This window comes from Primulina tabacum, chromosome 17, assembly GCF_025594145.1.
Source record: "Primulina tabacum isolate GXHZ01 chromosome 17, ASM2559414v2, whole genome shotgun sequence".
Classification (NCBI taxonomy): Eukaryota; Viridiplantae; Streptophyta; class Magnoliopsida; order Lamiales; family Gesneriaceae; genus Primulina; species Primulina tabacum.
In genome coordinates this window covers 7113363-7135475 of record NC_134566.1, presented here as the reverse complement: position 1 = coordinate 7135475, position 22113 = coordinate 7113363, and the positions used below count along the sequence as shown (strand labels likewise).

The window sequence follows — 22113 nt, the reverse complement described above, 5'->3', positions numbered from 1 at the left end:
TTATGAGTTGTACTGATACTGGTTATGAATTCTGGTATTATATCTGTGATGTTGAGATAGACGGGGTTATCGTGACTGTATTGTTATGCCGTCGAAACATCAGTAGATTGATATTGATCAGATTCAGTAATGATTTTGATTGTATCGTGATATCATTGATATGAATTAGATTGTACCTTGTTCAGACATGGATCAGATTATATACCGATTTGAGTATTGATCAGAACAGGTTTTGAATTGAGTTATATACTAATATGGTATTTATATGATTGTCATTATCAGATTTGGATATGGACAGATTGGAATACAAAACTTCGTCTTCGTCAGACCGGGAAGACAAAGGTATAATTCATGTTTTGTTTTGGGAAGACACAACTCAAATGAGATTTAATTTGAGTTTCCCAACAAAATAACATACTAGAATTGTTGTTTACCTTTTGATATGATTGATTTGTTTATGGAATTATATTCAAATCTCTTGATATGACGATGCCTTGTTTATATAGTTATATTCAAGCATTTGACATAGGAGAGTCATTAGCAGACTTGCTAAACTAGATGTTCGGTGGTATCGACGCTTCGGATCAGATTCACTCCGATTGTAGACATTCGATACAGATATGACCGAAGTCTAGGAATAAGACGTACAGTTACCCAAATTGGGAGGGTAGGTGACAGACAGTGACGTCTTATTCACACCGGGATCCCTAGAGTTAGAGTCGAGTCGAGTCAAGATATGAATTGAATTGAGTTGCATGCTTATTTTATTTTGATTTCAGAGATTATGGAATCCATTGTTACTGCATGCTTATCTTGATTTGGTTTCCTAGACTATGAAACCTATTGTTATGAATTTTATGCATGATAATTTGCTTTATGATTTATATTGTGTATATGCATGTATACATGTTTTATACTGGGATTTATTCTCACCGGAGTATCCGGCTGTTGTCTTGTTTTGTATGTGTGCATGACAACAGGTGGGACAGAATCGGGGTCAAGAAGATGATGAGAGAAGATGAGTTAGAGTGGTGATTCCGGACTTATTGTAGACTTGGTTTAATACTTAAAATTTAGTAGTTAAACCTTAGACTAGTTTGCACTAGAAGCATGTTGTACAAGATTTATATTATTATATTGGTTTGTATAATAGATTGATTCCATTACCTTCCGCATTAAAAAAAGAAAAATTTTTAGACCATGTTTATCTTAATTGATAATTAAATCCCAAAGATGATTAAGATGATGATTAGCTTCCGTGTCCTCACAACAGGTGGTATCAGAGCGATAGATCCTTTAGACTGAGATAGAAGAGAATGAGCGGGGTAGAGTGAGTTTTCTTTCCTTGCATGTGATTGCTAGCATGAGATTTATTTTAATGTTGACTTACATTGTGTGTGCTAGCATGATATTATGATTTACTGCTTTGAAATACATGTTTACCTGATTATCTGATTTGAGTTGGTATTATGTATTATTGAGTATGAATCAGATCTGATTCATGATCAGCAGTAAGATGATCCGAGAAAGATTGGAACAGATTTGTAGTATTTGAGTACTAATGTTTTGATAAGCAGATATACCTCCACGGAGAATTCCAGAAAGGGGTAGTACTTCAACTGAACAGATAGATGTTTCAGAAACTCAGATGGAAATACAGTTGGAAGAATTTCAGTTATTTCAGCCGCCGATTCTGAGTGGGGTCGAGACGTCTGAAGATTGTGAGAACTGGTTTGATGACATAGAAATACTGTTTGATTTACTTGATTATTCAGATGGGCAGAGAATTAAACTGATATTCCACCAGTTACGAGAAGCTGCCAGAAGTTGGTGGATTACAAGTAAAAGAATGTTAGAACAGAGAGGTACAGTGATTTCGTGGGAAATATTCAGAACTGAATTTTATCGAAGATTTTTCTCAGTTTCGTACCGGGAGAACAAGAAAGCAGAGTTTGAGAATTTGAGACAATGTCAACTGAATATTGAAGGATATGTTGCTAAATTCTCTACTCTACAGCGTTTTGCTCCTCATATAGTTGGGAATGATGAAGCTGTAGCGGATCAGTTTATCAGAGGATTGAATTCAGAGATAGTTGCATTGATGAATATGCAACGACCTTACCATTTTGCTGATGCCTTGAGTAAAGAGAAGAGAGCGGAGGCAAGTCTGATTAGACAACTAAAAAGGGTGTGTGCGATGCAACCCCAGACACAGCAATCCCCTCTCCGATTTGATCGCGACAGCACGAGTGGAAAGCAAGATTTGCTGAAAGCTCGAAAGAAGCCATTCAAGAAGTTAGGGAGCGGACTGAGTGGTTCGTCTAGCTCCAGTTGTTCCAGCCCAAGTTATACTGGAGTGTATTGCAGAACTTGCGGAGGGAGACATTCCATAGAGCAATGCCAGGGAGTGACTGGTAGTTGCCGTATTTGTAGACAGCGGGTACACCTTGCTAGAGTTTGTCCTCAGAGAAATTCCCGAAGATTTTAAGGAGCAGAAGACTGAGGAACAGACACCGGACACACCTGATGATATAGTGGCAGGTACTGTTCTTTTATGATTATATTGCATAGGTATCGATATATACTAATGCATCCCCTACGATTATCTTTGACTGAGTTGCATTGAGATATACTGTATCTGTTGAGTCTGATTGTGCTGTAGTATTGATTCCCTTACTTTTTGGGAAGGAAAGATTGATATCAGAGATTTCGGTAAAATATTGTATACTACAGTAAGATGAGAATGAGGTCGAGTTAGATTATGATGTACTTGTATTTCTGATTTGACTGCATTATTGATATTAATATGCTGAACAAGTACAGAACTATTATAGATTCCTTTCAGGAGAGTATAGAATTCAAACCAGATATGGCTGATGAGTAAAGATTTCACGGTAAGGATTCTAGATTTAGAATTCCTTTGATATCTGTATTATTTATGACTCGATTAATACAGAAAAGAGCAGATGGTATCCTTATGTATTCAGTAGATATACTGAAATCGAGCCTAGAATTGGCAGATTTGCCAATAATGTACGAGTGGTTGATGGTTGTCCAGATGAGATTCTGGATTTGCCTCGAATTGAAAGATAGACTTCAGAATTGAAATGAGATCAGGTACTGTTTGTTTTATTAGAACTCAGTACAGAATGATATTGAATGTGCAGAATATCACTGAATGAAGTGAAATAATTAAAAGATCAGTAGAAGAGTACCGACCAGGAGTTACATTTGATTTAGTGTTGCTCGGTGGCATATTTCAGTATGTTCAGAGATATTCTGATGATTTCATGCTCGTTATATCTATGACATTTTGATATATTTGTAATATCTGATTGATTGAATCGAATATCTGAAGATTGTATTGAATACTCTGAGAACTGTGAATATTGTATACAGATATTATTCAGATATGAATCATGCTTGAAACAGATGGTATTCAGAATATGCGATATCTGAAGTTAGTATACTGATTGATTTTGACACAGTTGAGATCATGATCAGTAGATAAGAATAATACCGATATCAGAAATTTCAGAAATGTCAGAATTGTCAGAAATTTATGTTTGGTCTGAATTGACAGATTTTCGTATACGATTGTTGTTTTGTGTCTGCCTGAGTATTGTTATTGTTCTAACACAATATTTGAGACAACTTATATTGTTTGAGGACATATTATATTTGCAGATGATACATAGCAGTTGATCAAAACGACATGAAGACGTGATTGATTAGTCAGAATTGACAATATTGCCAGGAATTGCCGTTTTATGAGTTTACTAAACTCACTAGATCAGTATAGATTATTGATATTATGAATCTGATTTGATAGCACTGTCATTCTGAGTCAGTATGTGATACAGATTATTCAAACCGAATTAGAGCTGAATTCGAGAATTACGGCAGTTCAGAGATTTAATCAGAATTTTCAGAACTTAATTTCGATAATCAGAGCAGAACATCGATCAGAGTGACAGATATGTGAATTTTATTGTATGAGAATGATTATCTCGTGATGCCAAATGTTTCAGAATTGTACAATAGAATTTGATATCGATAGTCAGAACCGAATACCAGGTAGGTATTTTTCTTTAATTTATATTATTAACTGATTTTTTTGTACCAAATAGTTCGAATTGAAAATGACAGATAGGGTCAGAAGCGCACAGAAATGGATTCAGTAGTCGTTTAGGTAACAGAAAGTATATGATAATTCGAACAGATAATTTTGATATAGACAGATTAAATCAGTCATGGCAGAATTTATGCTGAAATGTTGGCAGAATTGTACTGAAATATCTGAACCGCCAATAAATGAAGATAGAAAGATAGAGATCAGAAGATTTATTACAGAATTTGTATATTCTTGACTAGACATGGGGAGTATATTTCGATGAATTTCATAATAAGACCACTGCAATACTTTCTAGATTATGATATGATATGATTATGATTGACAGATTGTTCAATCTATATCTATTAGTTTGTACAAGATAACATACAAACATGACCAAATGACACAGATCGATGTCAAAGAAATGGCCAGATTGATCAGAATGTAGAACTAGACTATATCGGATTGTGATTTTGATTGAGTTTGTAATTGTGACAGAACGTACCATGAACTCATTCAAATATTATCCACAGACTGACAGATAGCCAGAGTGTACTATCCAGGTATTAGAAGATAATTATGGAGTTATAGTGCTGGATGCTAGCACCAGTTGATATGACATATGGTCGCTGTGTGAATTATTGTACGATCATAGTCATCAGATAACCAGATGGATAATGAAATAGTTACAGACGATACATTGTACAGTGAGTACTGCAGATTTCTTTGGTATAAGAATAACATCTCGGAGATACCTAAGATAAGTTTTGATACGGTCAGAGATATGACAAAGAAAATGTAGCTAATTCAGAAGAGAATGAAGATAGCTCAGACCAGACAGACTTAATACACCAACGTCGGAGGATGACGATTGGTATTTGGGGACGAAAATTTAATATATCCTTGACTGGGATAAACAGATTTGATATCAGCTAATGATATTGATTTGGTATGAGCCGTTGATTGGTATATACGGATGTTGTATAGCCAGTATTTTGCGATTGATTCGATTTAAATGGTTTCGAGTGGTATTATGATTTTATGCTTCTTGAATGACTACTTCGGTCTGGAATCAGAGATCCGTGAAAGGAAGAAAATTTAGAACGAAAAATATTCTACTGTTGCATATACAGTAAAGTCGACAGAGCATTAGAAATATTCCTTGAAAGACAGAATCTGATATGAGATTAAGATTTCAGAATGGATTCATTGACATGAGTTTTGATCTAAACTCTGTATACATTCCTTCTGAGATGTCTGAATTGATTACTTGCGATTTCGAGGACGAAATCATTTCTTAGAGGGGGAGAAATGTAAGGCTCGAGATTATTAGTCTTCATTGATGTGATATTCGGAAGATATGAGTATGCATGACATGTAATGAGAGGTACTGAATGAGATTATGAAGGGTTGCATAAAGTCGAGACCGCACCCGCGCTACGAACAAGACCGCACCCGCGGTGCATGGCCTGTAGGGTATGAAAGTGCTACTGAAGATTGAGCGCCCCCGCGGTGCTAGACAGACCGCACCCGCGGTGTTGTACCAGTAGAGGCAGCGCACCCGCGGTCGCTGTTTCTGAAATTTAGGATGATGATCAGTACGCCTAGCGCACCCGCGGTGTGAGAAGTACCGCACCCGCGGTGAGACGTGCAGTAAGCACATTCAGCCATGTGCCGTACATGCAATGTGATATATATATATATATATATATACCAAATCCTCATTCTTCCTGAAGCAAGAAACGAGAATTCCCTCAAAAATCTTCCAAGTTTGATGTGGTGCTAGATTTGAGATTTTACACCAACCAGTTATCAGAATTTAAATCCGAGCACAGTTCTTCGATCCTCTCGCTACGAGCTATACAAGGACGAAAGTTTCGTTACGTTTAGACATGATTCGAATTTATGATATTGTCAGAATTGAATATGAATTAGATATGATGTTTCTGCTATAGTAGACATGGTATAACTGAAGTCAGATTAAAGAATAGACTGTTTATGAAATTGTTATGAATTTCAGAGTTGAATTAGTTGAGATTCTATATCAGAGTTGTGTTATTATTCAGATTATGAGTTGTACTGATACTAGTTATGAATTCTGGTATTATATCTGTGATGTTGAGATAGACGGGGTTATCATGACTGTATTGTTATGCCGTCGAAACATCAATAGATTGATATTGATCAGATTCAGTAATGATTTCGATTGTATCGTGATCTCATTGATATGAATTAAATTGTACCTTGTTCAGACATGGATCAGATTATATACCGATTTGAGTATTGATCAGAACATGTTTTGAATTGAGTTATATACTGATATGGTATTTATATGATTGTCATTATCATATTTGGATATGGACAGATTGGAATACAAGACTTTGTCTTCGTCAGACCGGGAAGACAAAGGTATAATTCATGTTTTGTTTTGGGAAGACACAACTCAAATGAGATTCAATTTGAGTTTCCCAACAAAATCACATACTAGAATTGTTGTTTACCTTTTGATATGATTGATTTGTTTATGGAATTATATTCAAATCTCTTGATATGACGATGACTTGTTTATATAGTTATATTCAAGCATTTGACATAGGAGAGTCATTAGCAGACTTGCTAAACTAGATGTTCGGTGGTATCGACGCTTCGGATCAGATTCACTCCGATTGTAGACATTCGATACAGATATGACCGAAGTCTAGGAATAAGACGTACAGTTACCCCGATTGGGAGGGTAGGTGACAGACAGTGACGTCTTATTCACACCGGGATCCCTAGAGTTAGAGTCGAGTCGAGTCAAGATATGAATTGAATTGAGTTGCATGCTTATTTTATTTTGATTTCAGAGATTATGGAATCCATTGTTACTGCATGCTTATCTTGATTTGGTTTCCTAGACTATGAAACCTATTGTTATGAATTTTATGCATGATAATATGCTTTATGATTTATATTGTGTATATGCATGTATACATGTTTTATACTGGGATTTATTCTCACCGGAGTATCCGGTTGTTGTCTTGTTTTGTATGTGTGCATGACAACAGGTGGGACAGGATCGGGGTCAAGAAGATGATGAGAGAAGATGAGTTAGAGTGGTGATTCCGGACTTATTGTAGACTTGGTTTAATACTTGAAATTTAGTAGTTAAACCTTAGACTAGTTTGCACTAGAAGCATGTTGTACAAGATTTGTATTATTATATTGGTTTGTATAATAGATTGATTCCATTACCTTTCGCATTAAAAAAAGAAAAATTTTTAGATCCTGTTTATCTTAATTGATAATTAAATCCCAAAGATGATTAAGATGATGATTAGCGTCCGGGTCCCCACAACAGATTTGAAAGATACTCTTGCTAAATTTGCATCTACACTTAATGTTCATGAAAAAGGTAAATTTCCTTCACAACCACAGCCTAATCCCAAGGATCATCATTCACAAACTGGAACTTCTGGAACTCAACCAATGGATTAGGTAAAATCTGTTATTACCCTTCGAAGTGGTAAGGTTGTGGAAAAATCCATTCTTGAAACTTGTGAAGATGATGATAAATCAACTCCAAAGGGTAAGGAAGTTGAACCCATAACTTTCGAAGAGGAGGTTCAACAGACAGTATCACCACCATTTCCTCATGCATTGAAAAATACAAAAAAATCAAATTTGAATTCTGATATATATGATATTTTTAAACAAGTAAAAGTTAATATTCCTTTATTAGATGCAATAAAACAGGTACCATAATATGCAAAATTTTTGAAAGACTTTTGCACTGTGAAAAGAAAATTGAATATGAAAAAGAAAACATTTTTAGCCGAACAACTAAGTGCAATCATTAAAATAATAATACTTTGAAATTCAAAGACCCTGGTTGTCCTACTATTTCATGTATTATTGGAAAACGAAAGATTAAGAAAGCCTTGCTTGATCTTAGAGCTAGTGTGAATTTACTTCCATATTCAATTTATCAAGAACTCAATCTAGGCGAGTTAAAATCTACTCCGGTAACACTTTTACTGGCCGATAGATCTGTTAAAGTGCCAAGAGGTATGGTAGAAGACGTGTTGGTTCAAGTTGATAAATTTGTATATCCTGTCGATTTCATAGTTTTAGATACACAACCTATCGAAGCTTGTAATGCAATTCCTGTAATTTTGGGTCGTCCATTTTTAGTAACTTCTAATGCTCTTATAAATTGCAGGAATGGAATAATGAAGTTGTCATTTGGTAACATGACCTTGGAGCTTAATGTTTTTAATCTTTGTAAGCAACCACATGACAAAGGAGATGAAAGTGAAGATGAAAATCTTATTGAAACTCGTGGAAGAAAACATTCAAGAAGGGAGTACTCGTGATCAATTAGATATTTGTTCAATTGAAACTGTTAAAGAAAATATTGAAATTGATCTTTATGATTTTATCAGGTATCACTCGTTACTAGGATCAGAGAAAGAATTTGAGGCAAAATATGAGAACAAAGACGAACCACCCATATTGGAGTTAAAACCCTTGCAAGAAGAATTGAAGTATGCATTTCTTGGAGAAGATGAAACATATCCGGTGGTAATTTCTTCCAAACTAGCAAGTGATCAAGAAGGTAAATTAGTTGATATGCTTAAAAAACATAAAAATGCAATTGGTTGGACACTAAAAGATCTCAAGGGCATTAATCCACTAATTTGCACTGACAAAATTCACTTAAATGAAAATGCAAAAACATCTCAACAACCACAAAGGAGATTAAATCCACACATGAAAGATGTTGTGAAAACTGAAGTTCTCAAACTACTTGATGTTGGGATTATCTACCCTATTTCTGATAGTAAGTGAGTAAGCCCTACACAAGTAGTTCCAAAAAAATCTGGCATCACAGTGATAAAAAATGAAAAAGGCAAATTGTTAACAAGGCGAGTCACATCTAGTTGGCGGATGTGTATTGATTATAGAAAATTAAATGACGCCACTAGAAAAGATCATTTTCCATTACCATTTTTGGATCAAATTTTAGAAAGAGTAGCAGGTCATCCATACTACTGTTTTCTTGATGGATATTCAGGTTATTATCAAATTCCCATTGCACTCGAATATCAAGATAAAACTACATTCACATGTCCTTTTGGAACATTTGCATTTAGAAGGATGCCATTTGGATTATGCAATGCCCCAGCAACATTTAAATGATGTATGCTAAGCATTTTTAGCGACATGGTTGAAAATTGTTTGGAGATTTTCATGGATGATTTAACTGTTTTTGGGAATACATTTGATAATTGTCTTGAAAATTTGGAAAAAGTTTTAAAAAGATGCGAGGAAAAAGGTCTTATTTTAAATTGGGAAAAATTTCATTACATGATTACTTCTGGGATTGTTTTGGGACATGTCGTGTCATCTCGTGGAATTGAAGTTGATAAAGTCAAAGTTGATGTCATTGCCAATTTACCCCCTCCAAAAACCATTAAAGAAATTCCCTCATTTTTGGGACATGCTGGATTTTATAAGAGGTTTATAAAGGACTTTAGTTCAATCTTTAAACCCATTTGTAACCTCTTAACAAAAGACACTGCATTTGAGTGGACTCAAAAATGTCAAAATGCTTTTGATAAAATCGTTCGACATTTAACATCAGCTCCTATCATGAAACCTCTTGATTGGTCTTTATCATTTGAAATCATGTGCGACGCGAGTGATTATGCAGTCGGTGCAGTACTGGGTCAAAGAACAAACGGTAAGCCTTACGTGATATATTATGCAAGTAGAACTTTAAACAATGCTCAAATGAATTACTCCACAATTGAAAAAGAACTACTTGCTATAATATTTTCATTAGATAAATTTCGTTCTTATTTGATTGGATCAACGACTACTATGTTTACTGATCATTATGCTATTAGATATTTTTTGACCAAACAGGATGCAAAGACACGATTGATACGATGGATTTTGTTGCTCCAAGAATTTGACATTGTGATCAAAGATAAAAACGGAACCGAGAATGTCGTAGCCGATCATTTATCGAGACTAGTAACAGGATCATCTTGTGAAATGATATCAATTAACGATAATTTTCCTGATGAACATCTATTTTCAGTTACTACTACACCTTGGTTTGATAACATAGTAAATTTTCTTGTGACAGGAAAAATGCCACCACAATGGAGTTCCCAAGATAAAAGAAAATTTTTGAATGAGGTAAAAAACTTTTATTGGGATGATCCGAATCTGTTCAAGTATTGTCCAGATCAAATTTTTCGATGTTGCATACCCTACAATGAGGTAAGTAGTGTCATTAAATTTTGTCATTCAAAAGCATGCGGAGGATTCCTCGAGCCATGATAAGTTATGGTGGAACTCACTTTGTTAATAAACCATTTGCTTCATTAATGAAAAAATATGGTATTACTCACAAAATAACTACTCCTTATCATTCTCAAACAAATGGACAAGTTGAATTAGCTAATAGAGAGATAAAGAAAATTTTGGAAAAAAACTGTTAACTCAAATAGAAAAGATTGGTCTATGCGACTTAATGATGCACTTTGGGCATATCGAACAGCTTGTAAAACGTCATTGAATATGTCTCCTAATAGGATGGTTTATGGAAAACATTGTCATTTGCCTGTGGAATTGGAACATAAAGCTTATTGGGCGATCAAAACTTTTAATTCAAGCATGGATGATTGCAACAAATTGCACAAATTGCAACTTAATGAACTTGATGAACTCAGAAATGATGCGTAAGAGAATTCAAGGATTTATAAAGCAAAAATCAAATTATTTCATGGTAAAACAATTTTTAGAAAATCTTTTGAGATCAGTAAAAAAGTTTTGCTTTATAATTCTCGACTTCACATATTCCCAGGAAAATTACGATCAAGATGGACAGGCCTATATGTTGTAAAGCATGTATATCCTTATGGAGCTGTGGATATTGAAAATCCTAAAAATGGTGATGTTTTTAAAGTAAACGGACAAAGGCTTAAACCATTTTTAGAAATGAAATCTTTCAAGAAGAGTTTATTTCCCTTTCTGATCCTTAAATTTTTATGTTGCATTTAATTTTGTTTGTTTTTATTTCAAGTTTCCTTAATCTTTTTATTTTCCCGATTAAATGGCGGATAACGGTATTCCGTGACTCTCATAGTCGGTTAAATCAGTTTCCCACAATTTCTCATACAAAAATAAAATAAAAAAATCATTTTTTTTCTTTTCAAAATGGATGAAAATCTCTCAAAAATTTGTAAATATTTTCCCTCTATTTCTGAAAATGTTCTAAGAAAAATTTATGCAGGTAGGTGTGAAAGATTGAGATTGCTAATGAAAAAAGAAATTCCAGAATATATTCGTCTTGTAATAGAAGCTAAGGTCTGATTAGGAGGAGAAGTTCCACAATCATTGCTCATTCGGTATTTGCCTGGATTAGGAAAAAGCACTTATGCGAAAAAACGAAGGGCCAAAAGGTTAGGGGTTTGTCATAAGTGTGCAAGATGGACTTGTGACAAACGATGCAGATCTTTAGGATGTGTTTCCAATAACAGAGAAGATAAAATTGGTTTCATTAAGAATGGGCTGAGTAAGGAGTCTTTAGATAACATCTTATTGACTCTTGAGACGCATTCTAGTGGACATGTGCATATTGAACTTCTCCGTTTGTGGAAACAATTTCAAGATGAGCGTCATAGTCTTGGGAATCCGACTAAAAAATACCCTGTTTGCCAATTTATAAGAAAATTAGATGGGAAGCATATCCTCGACTCATAGAAGGCGTTGAAGCCGTTTCTGGACGTAAAACCAGAGGAAAATTGTGAGCCACAATCACACTACTGTTTATATGCATGTGTTTCATTATTATTTTTATTGTTTATTCTGCTTACAGCTATGACCCATAGTTTTGTCATGATAACATATTATCCCTATAAAATCTCTCATCTTTCTCTCTATTTTCGCAGACCAAAAAGAAAGTAAAAACATGGTTGGATCCTCTGCACAAACATTGAAAAATATTTATGTATTTTGTGGGTCGAGTCCTGGAAAAAATGAAGTATTTGTAGAAGCAGCGAATAATCTTGGAAAGATATTGGCTGAGAGAAAAATGCACTTGGTATATGGGGGAGGTAATATTGGGTTAATGCGATCTATTTCAATATCTGCTCATCTTGGAGGTAGTCAGGTTTTGGGTATTATTCCTACAGCTTTAGCTGAAGGAAATATTACAGTTGTTACGATTGGGAAGTAATTAAAAGTTTCTTCTATGTATAAAAGAATCACCAAAATGATTGAAAATTCTGATGCTTTTATCGCACTACCAGGTGATTTTGGTACATTAGAAGAAATTTTTCACACTGTTTCTTGGGCACAACTTAATATCCATAATAAACCTGTGGGCTTGTTGAATATCAATAATTATTATGACAGTTTGTTGACATTTCTTGATAAAGCAGTGGAACAGAATTCATTTCAGAAAATTTATGACGGATGCTCATATGTGCTTCGACTGCCGACCAACTAATTGATGATTTGGAAGCTTTTGTTCATAAGCCTGATCCGATGATAACAAATATCAATTGGTCGCAATCAAGCAGTAAGAAAAGAAAGTTGGATCATTAATTCAAAAATCGTGGATTGATTTGCGTTTGTTTCAGTTTGTTATTTTCAATAAAATTCCATGTGATATCTCTTTCATTAAGTACTCTTTTTTAATAGTTATTTTGACATTAGGGACAATGTCATATTCTGGCTGGGAGGAGAACAAACGTAATTAAAAAAATTATTTTAAAATAAAAACATGTTTATTGTTTGTATCTTAGTAATTTTTGCAAAAATATCATACATTACATGTTTGAAAGGTTTAGATTAGAAATTGTAATATTCTATCTAAGGATGTTTAAATTTTTATTTAAAAAAAAGTCAATTTTAATATTTTGATCACTATAAATATATGATTTATGAATTCTTTTTGAATGATTAACCATTGTGATAAAATCAGTTATTAAAGTATATGGCCCAAGATATACCTGATAAAAGTGCCTAAAAATTTTAAACTCACACATATTTTGTGAGTGAGTGGAGAGGATTGAGAAAACAGCTTGCGAGCTTTTTAAGTTATATGCTGCGACCCATTTATCTCTCATAAAAATAAAAATAAAAAAAGAAAAAAGAAAGAAAGAAAGAGAGAAATACATTGTACAAACTAAATAAATATGTGGTCAAGAAACATAAACTTAGTCTGATTCCATGATGTAAAAAAAAAGATCAGGAAAAAATATATAATAAGAACAACTGGATTTTGAATCAATGGATTTCCTATCTTTTGATTAGTTTGGCTCATTTGTCTGTCTGCATTCTGTAAACCATTTTCCTGAGCATTTATCTGTATTCCAACTCCATGAGAGAAATCATTCCCATAAATTGAAACACTTATTAACCTGTGAGGATATGGAGTTGAGACTCTTACTAGGAATTTCTGAAGGCCATGTACATTTAACTACCTGAAAATAAGCTTTGAATTGATCAGTTCAGATTATTTCATAAATTATAATTATAATGATCTTGATATAACTTTGACAGTTTTCAAATTTAATTTAAACACTTGGATAGTTCTGATTACATTTCTATTTAAATTAATCAATATGTTTTGTTTTGCTCTTAACGCTTAAATTGCTAGGGACTAGCAATAAGCTGGTTGGGGAGTGTGATAAAGATAAAAAATTGTATATTAAATAAATGTTTTATAATAAAAATTTATTGTTTTTGTTTTATTAAATGCTTAAATATTATATGTTTTATAATAAATTGTATAAAATATAAGTTGTTGTGTAATTATAGGTTTTTACTATTTTTTACAGGTTCGATAAAACAAGAATAACCTTGGCGTTGCAAATGGGATTAAGATGATTCTTGGACCTGAAGAAAGTTGATGTTAATATCTACAATATTGGTGGCAAGCATGAGATAAAAATCTTCTCACAAGTGGGATCAAATTAAATAACAAATAAAGTTATCAAAGAAGTGACAGTTTTATCATGCTCTAGCATTTTGAGCATATCTCTCAAATTACTTGCTCAAATGGTTAAAAAAAATACCACAATTCAAACAACTCAGATATCTACATGTTTTGTTTTATGTGGAGAAGAAAATTCGGATGGGAAGATTTTCAAAAGTGATGTGTATTAAAATATTAATTTCTTGGAACACCAATGAAGATTTATGTGTAAAAAATAATATTTTATTTGTGGTTGTCTCCCCAAATTTGGCTATAAATAGGGGTGCATTGTAATATATTGAGATATTCCTCATTTTATGAACAAACCTTTGAGTTCATAGTATTTCTCTCTTTGTTTTTCCTTTATTTCTTCATTTAAATATAATTAGCATGTTAAATTCATATTCAAAGTTTTACACTTTGAATAATGAGTAGCTAACTTCCCAAAGTTGAGATGAAAAGGTGAAACTCTTGACATGATAATAAGGTTATTAAAAGATAAGAATCTATGTTTTATATTATTTAATCATTATTTATTTTTTATATTATTTTTATTCTTTAAATATTATTATACCCTACTTATAAGTGGGAGTTTTGATTTATTGTTGCTATATTTACTTTAAATTCTTGTAACCATTTAAATGTTAGTTTGGTATTACCAACCATTTAAGGTGGATGCCTTGATTTATTTTATATGAATATATCATAATATTAATTTCTTGGTACCATTTAAATGTTTGTTTGGTTTTACCAACCATTTAAAGTGGGAACCTTGATTTAGTGTTTACAAATATATATATAGCACAATAAATACTCGACAACATTTACAAGTTTTGATATATATTATATACTTATAAGATAATAATATATAACATAATATAAATATGATTATTTAATATATATTGGAACCATTTTATTAAGTGGATTTCAATAATGTTAATTAATGTTAACTTTATTAAAATACCAAGAGTGGATCCTTTAATCTCAATTACTTAAATTAAAATTTGAACAATTAAAAATTATCAATTAAAGGTTCAAACCATTAAAAGAAAAAAAAAACAAAAAGACATTGTAGTGGACTTGTAATTACCTTAGCTTCCCTGTGGATACGATATTCGGACTCACCGAATTATACTACTTGTGGACAACCTGCTCTTGGGAGTGCAACAATCAAAGTCGCAACAGTAGTTGATATTTTATCTCATTCCAATTCAGATTGCATGTCATTGTAAGCATTATATCTGGTTTTCCATATGTTTGTACTAAATTCATGGCATCTTGATAACATTGGTACATATCACGTGGGCTTCCACCGAAAGATGATGGCAAAACGATTCTGGTACCAACATTTCCTATTATGCATTGATGAGATATGTATAATTTGTAAGTTGCGATATATGTTTTGAAAATTAATATTTTAATTATTAAGTTATCATACCTGCATTATTTTCACCTCCATGTAAACAATCTTGCAATCCTTTGTAAAATTCAGAACATATATCACGTTGATTGAACGTATACATCGTAGTCTTTGTGTTTCAATATTTACATAATTGTCAACTACGTATTGTTGAAGTAGACGGCCTCCTTTAAGTAGCAGAGATGGTGAATTTTCTCGTATCTGAATAAGAAGATAATTTACATTGTATGAGTACAGGTGTATATGTAAGTTTTAAATTGTTTTTAATTAAAAACCTGTAGCATAAAGTACAATGTTTTTTCACTAACCTGTAGCATATACGCATAGTAATTTAAGCATGTTAACCAGGTACCATTGATATTTCTGCTATTTATGTCCCAACCATATGTACCATATGGCAGAAGGAGTGGATATTGCAGAGGATCATAATAGCAAACTACATCTTAAATGCTGATAAGATTTCCACCGATACCTTGTATAGTAATATCTTGACTGCTCAAAGTTTCTTTAAATTCGTTGTCAACAATTACAGCTGCTACTTGAGATGTTGTTGGTAAACTATATTGATGTTCATTAGGTTTTTGTTGCCTTATTATTAGCCTACAGTTAGGTATGTCTTGACATTTGCCAATTTGTCGAAACACGTAAAAAAATGGATTGTGTTGATCAAGAATGTTTTGTATCTTAAGCAGCATATCTTGCCTTAGTTTTGGATTTTCATGAAGCCTATTGTCTATATCATGATCTGTGTCTAAAATCCACATTTGCATGTACCTTGGCCTATAATTCTCATTTGGTAGAAGACTTCAAATCGAGTGATATATTGATCCATGGGCCCGAAATGTGTAAATTCCAGGTGTTCTAGTTGTTAAGGACTCATCTAAGTTGACTCTCATTGTAAGGCCCTGGCCCTGTCCTTAGACCCTGCAATCACAGTTCTTGGACTCAGACCAGCTTGCACTTACACATCGGACTTCTCCATGCCAGGAAAGTGGAGTTTGTGCCTTCCCACGATTCGACCCCTCAGCTCAAGTGGTTACCAGGATTGTAGCCATTATACCTATATGCCAGGAGGTTGAGGGGTCGAATCCTGGGAAGACACAAACTCCACTTTCCTGGCGTGGAGAAGTCCGATGAGTAAGTGCAAGATGGTCTGAATCTAGGAACTGTGATTGCAGGGTCTGAGGACAGGGCCAGGGCCTTACAATAAAAGGTGCCTTTTATTGTAAGGCCCTGGCCCTGGCCCTGTCCTCAGAACCTGCAATCACAGTTCTTGGACTCAGACCTGCTTGCACTTACTCATCGGACTTCTCCACGCCAAGAAAGTGGAGTTTGTGCCTTCCCAGGATTCGACCCCTCAACCTCCCGGCATATAGCTCAAGTGGTTACCAAGATTGTAGCCAATATACCTATATGCCAGGAGGTTGAGGGGTCGAATCCTGAGAAGGCACAAACTCCACTTTCCTGGCGTGGAGAAGTCCGATGAGTAAGTGCAAGCTGGTCTGAGTCCAGGAACTGTGATTGCAGGGTCTGAGGACAGGGCCAGGGCCTTACAGTCATAGATGTAAAAGAGAAAACATGATTGTATGCCCTTATGAACTGCCAAAAATGCCTGCCTTCATCATTATCCGCAGCATACAACTCTTGCAATTCAATAGGAGAAGGGATATGATCCAAATTTGTACTTCCATTTCTACAGCAAAATTGTGATGTTTCACCATGAAACAATAGAGCATGGCAATGCATACAAATTCTTGGGGTCAGACAATTGCCAACGATAATTTATCCCCCTTTCACCGAAATTTGTTGCTAGGTTACGATATCGACGTGGACGTGGATATCGTTGTATGTTAGTAATGACATTGTTTTCACTGAAGTTAATTTCCTGCAATATTATTCAAATTAATCTTCAAACTAACAAATTAAAAAAGAAATAGTTGTTGGAAGATTGAATGAGTAAACTGTATAGTGAAATTTATTGGTCTAATTTATTTGTAAACCTTCTTTTAAAAATAGTCTATGTTCAAAACATTTGACGATATTTACTGTATATTGAAAAAATTCCAAAAAATATTCATGACACCAAAATGTTTTGGTGTGAAAGTGTTGTAATATAATGAAATTTTAATATATTAGCCTCATATATTAATGACACACGCAACGCATGTGCCTCGTTGGATAGTCCTAATTGGAATTGTGAAATGCATATAAACGATAGTGAGAAGGTCATATATTTCATATTTTTCAGTTAAAAGATATACCATATTATGAGACAATATTATTCATATGTATATTAATTTTCGAAAATGAGAATCATTATTTTAAATAGATTAAATTTTTTGTACAAAACTCTGAAAATAAGACATTAACAAAATGTACAATGTGTTCAAATTATATCTTCCATGTTAAAGAATTTATGTCATGTTGGTAGCTTCCTAGTTTATTTTTAAATCAAGTTTTGAAACTCTTATTTGATTAAAAATTTGTTCATAAAATTTTTAAAATTAAATTAAAAAAATAAAAATCAATCACCTGGTTGATGGAGTTTTATCAAAGTCATTAAATAATATATGGAGAAATTGAGAGGAGAAATTGATGGCAAAAGCAATAAAAAGATGTTTTTAACAAAAAAATTCATACATATGTATGTCACAAATAGAAAATGTAGTGAAACAATTAATGTAGCAAAGTAATACGTATTGATCCGACATATTGTGTTTCAATTATTTGATTTTAAGCGATTATATGCCGTTATATGTTACATGAAATACCTACCTTGTTTGTTGTCTTCATCATACAATTGTTGCAATACAATTGGAGATGAAATAGCATCTAATTTTGGCGGTCAGTTTTTCGGCACAGTTTAGGTGTTTCATTATGAAAAAGTACAGCTTGACAATATAGACAAATTGTTGGTTTATACGAATTCCATCAACCATTATGTTGACTATTATTGAATTTTTTTGCTAGATTTCGATATCGATGTCTATGTAAATGGTGTTTATGAGCCCTAACAATTATGTTATTTTCGACATTGATATATCATGCAGTTATATGTTGATTTCAGGTGCGTTATATTATACATAGATGACATAATACAAAGTAATGAAAAAAATGGTACATGTTACGTCAAAAGGAGTATTTGAATTTAGTAGATTACCTTGCTGATTTAAATCAGTTAGACGTTGACATATGCTAGTACTCCCATGCTCGAAATTTGATGTCAATGTTTGATAAGATATTGTCTGTATACGACATACTTTTCCAATCGTAGTTGCGGTGATTTCTGACATTAAAAATGAATGCCAAATAATTGATTATTTGGTTGTCCAAATTATTAGAAATAAAAATAGTTAAATGATGATGATAAATAAATACAATATTATAATTTTATTTATTACATGTGGATTTAGTATCAAATATTGTCATGCATATCGTATAATATAATATATAAAAGAAATGTTTAAAATCGTTTGACTTTAAACATTGTAAATGTAATATACCACCTTGATTTGAAGAAGTTTCCATTATTGCATGTGATGTGGTAGTCGTAGCCAAATTGTTATTGAGGGGAACTGAAAAATGTATAAGAGCGTTATATGTTTGTAGTAGAATAAAAAAATAAATTTATGAAATAATAATATAAATAAGAATGGGTGATTGAGTTATATATTATTAAAAGAACCAAAATGAAAATACTGAATGATAAATAGGAAGCAATACATATTTTATATAACATACCATTCAAATGTGTAGTAAGATCTGTCATGTCAACGTTGGATTCATCAGAATATGTAGCATGTGCACTTCTATTTATACGTCTTTGGTAGTTTGACCGACGTCGGGATAGAGTTGTTTGTCGTTCAGCTTGTGTCATTAATTGTCTTTGTGCTCGTCGTCGCGCTGTGTTTAATTGACGCCTTTTATTGTCATTACGATTGGTATGAGTAGTAGCACGTGTAGAGGAGAAGACATTAAAGCTAAATATTATTTAAATATGTGTCAATATTTAGAAGAAAACTATTAAATATTGGTCTCGACATGTTTAAGTTAAAATATTTAAAGAAATGCAATAACAGATTTGTCAACAACATGAATATACCAGCATTACATCGATATACATTGAAGAAAGTTGATGGAAGAAGACGGTAACATGTTTTAATTGGATAAACTATTCTGGAAACATGAATAAGATTTGTGCCAACTGGTTCAAACTTTGCATAACATCAAAAACCATTAATATATAACGGAAACCTTGAACAACATCAATAAATTGAATAGATATTATACCGAAATGAATTAATTGCAAGGAAGCATTAAATCTACGCCTCTTTTGCAAACCATTTTCATTATAACCCATAAACCAAGACAAAATTAATAACAATAAAGGAAATAAAAAAGTGAGTAGATAACCATTACCTTTTAGGGCCGTCACATAATTTTTTTGTCTCCTGCGATTCGTTTACAGTTATTTATGAATACAAAATAGAACAATTAGTTGTTTTTAGTTTCAGCTGATAATTTTCATCAAAGAAAATGTGAAAAGGAAAAATCGTGTGACTTGGGAAAAATAGGAAACAATTTTTTGTGAATTTTCGATAAATGAAACCTTATGCTTTGTTGCCGAAATCTTAGAGTAGACCGTGTCCCTTGCTCATTGTTTCGTCCGATTTCTGTATTTTCACTGTCGAATTCAGACATATTAAAAATTCAATTCGTGATTTATTGAAATCAATTTGATTCGAAGAAGAAAAAGATAAGCACAATCTTACAACCACATATTACCAATATGTGCACATGTGGGTTAAAGTTTAAAACAATGGATCTTACCATTGCAATGGATCAGACATATAAAAAATTGATTTCGTGTTTTATTGGATTCAATTTGGTTCCAAGAAGAATAAGAGAAGCACAATTTTACAACCACCTATTACCGATATAGCTCGTAAAATAATTCGTAAATCGAAACCAACAACAACGGGAGAGATTGAGGGAAAAAAGTCACAAACTAACATGTTTAAGTATCTGAGCGTGATGGATTTTTGTAAAAGAAATAATTGGTTGAGTAGAGAAGAGAAAATATGTGATTATCACAAACTTATATGCTTCAGTATATGTTTAATATATCAGGCTCATAAGCATGCGTAAGATATCAATAAATCCCATGATAATCGGGATCATTATCATGTAAATCCGTCGCAACACCACACCCTTGAGCACACGTAAATATGTCAAACACAGAATTGAAGAAAGGTATGCATAATATTTGATTTGTTAAAAAAATCCATTTTTTGATTAAAACTAACCTTCAAGGCAACCTGGTTGAATGAAAAACAATGGGGAACAAAAAGAGCAAGTAAATCTTATGAACTTCACGACCAACACATCAAGGAACACAGAAAATAAACAATTTTTAACAACATTTTTTGTTTTTTTTTTTGGTTGGGGTGCAGAGATGATGGATGAATATATGAAATGATGCCCCAACCTCTAATGAGGTCTACACCATTTTTATATTACTTTAATTAACTTGTGAACCGCAAATTCAAGAGCCTTAATGATTTAGAATGTAACATATCGTACTTTTAAACTACTTTAAAATTTGCGAAAAAATAAAAATATTCTTAATTAAATAGAAACCTTCAAATTGAGATAACAATAAAATGATCATTCAAAATATTTGCAACGAAAAGATCACAAATAAAGTTTGCTAAAAACACTTGTTTAAATATCGTAATCAATAACGTGAAATCAGATTATTTGAAACATTGCATAATTTCTTAAAAACATGGGCGGTCGTCGGGTTTAGCCTCCTGCTCAGTCCAAGCCGGCTCATTGGTCCTCACCCCTTGTCTCCTCAAAGTCATCATCACCTGCATCGATCAAGTCTAGTGAGTCTAAAGACTCAACATGTATAAACTGGAAGTAACAAGTAATACGTAATAAAGTCACATGCATCTTTAAAATAGAGCATACATACTTGAAACTTGAACGTAATAGCATAAACATACTTGAAACTTGAATGTAGTAGCATAAACGTAGACGTGTTGTAAGGCTTGAGATTATTAGTCTTCATTGATGTGATACTCGGAAGATATGAGTATGCATGACATGCAACGGGAAGTATTAAGTGAGATGAGATGAGGAAATATTCAAAATAGGACAGAACAGATGGCGCACATGCGCGAAGAAATGCGTGCACATGCGCGACAATTCCAGAAGCATCGGCGCACATGCGCGAGATAAGGCGCGCATATGCGCGATACGTCCAGAGACATTGGCGCACATGCGCGAGATAAGGCGCGCATATGCGTCAAACCTCCAGAAGCTTTAGCGCATATGCGCGAGATGAAGCGCGCATATGCGCGAGGTGTTAAGATTTGCATTGCCGAGACCAGTAGATCTCGCGCATATGCGCGGGTGATGTCGCGCATATGCGCGAGACGTGTACTCCAAAGGATGAGCCATGTGTTCTTAGCCATGCAACATATATATATATGGATTTGTTTCATTCTTCCTGAATTCATCAGCAAGAACCGAACGACTCTAGAGAAAGCTTCACTTTTCTTAGGCTCTTAAATTGTGATTTTGAAAGATTCA

At 33.3% G+C, this 22113-nt stretch overlaps 1 long non-coding RNA gene across 6 annotated transcripts in view; it reads right to left on the bottom strand.

The window, feature by feature from the left end:
- LOC142531832 (uncharacterized) overlaps positions 1 to 21049 on the bottom strand; it is a 50852-nt gene extending 29803 nt beyond the window's left edge. For 2 of the 6 annotated variants that reach the window (XR_012816383.1, XR_012816382.1), the window contains exons 1-3: positions 19255 to 20259; positions 19017 to 19088; positions 18674 to 18799 (exon numbers count right to left, since the gene is read on the bottom strand). This is a non-coding gene — a long non-coding RNA (uncharacterized LOC142531832). Of the gene's footprint in view, positions 1 to 15284; positions 15446 to 15531; positions 15715 to 18673; positions 18800 to 19016; positions 19089 to 19254 lie in introns of those variants that run through there. The other 4 variants (XR_012816380.1, XR_012816381.1, XR_012816378.1 and 1 more) reach the window with 4 other exon arrangements.
- Between the last annotated feature and the right edge of the window lie 1064 nt (positions 21050 to 22113).